The sequence below is a fragment of the Fulmarus glacialis genome, unplaced genomic scaffold (assembly GCF_000690835.1).
Source record: "Fulmarus glacialis isolate BGI_N327 unplaced genomic scaffold, ASM69083v1 scaffold22803, whole genome shotgun sequence".
Lineage (NCBI taxonomy): Eukaryota > Metazoa > Chordata > Aves > Procellariiformes > Procellariidae > Fulmarus > Fulmarus glacialis.
The window spans coordinates 6,060-6,359 of record NW_009205159.1 but is presented as its reverse complement, the minus strand read 5'-3'; the positions used below and the strand labels follow the sequence as shown (position 1 = coordinate 6,359).

Here is a 300-nt window from a genome sequence, read left to right as displayed (position 1 = left end):
GCCTGGAGACCGCAGCCCCGCCACTGCTCACAGGCACCAGCCCACCCGCTCCCCAAACGCCGCTGCGTGGGCGTATTTTCCCAGGATCCAAGGGAAGTCAAAGAGCAAAATCCAAGTGGGACGGATGCTGGCGTAAGGCAGCTCTCCATCCTTATAGCAATGTGTTGGCAATGCTGCGGTTCGCTGAGAAACCCCGTCCAGCTGTGGGGCCCCGGGGCAACACACCTCCAAGGCGTGATGGCCACCCCAAGCGGGCTTTGACCTGTCCCGCGAGAAGGCCCGGCCGGAGCCGCCTGCCCG

At 64.7% G+C, this 300-nt stretch overlaps 1 protein-coding gene across 1 annotated transcript in view; it reads right to left on the bottom strand.

Moving 5' to 3' along the window:
• The window catches only part of LOC104074981 (chromosome unknown open reading frame, human C1orf177), a 6,413-nt gene that overhangs the window by 4,846 nt on the left and 1,267 nt on the right, over positions 1 to 300 (bottom strand). The gene's annotated exons all lie outside the window — the stretch shown is intronic.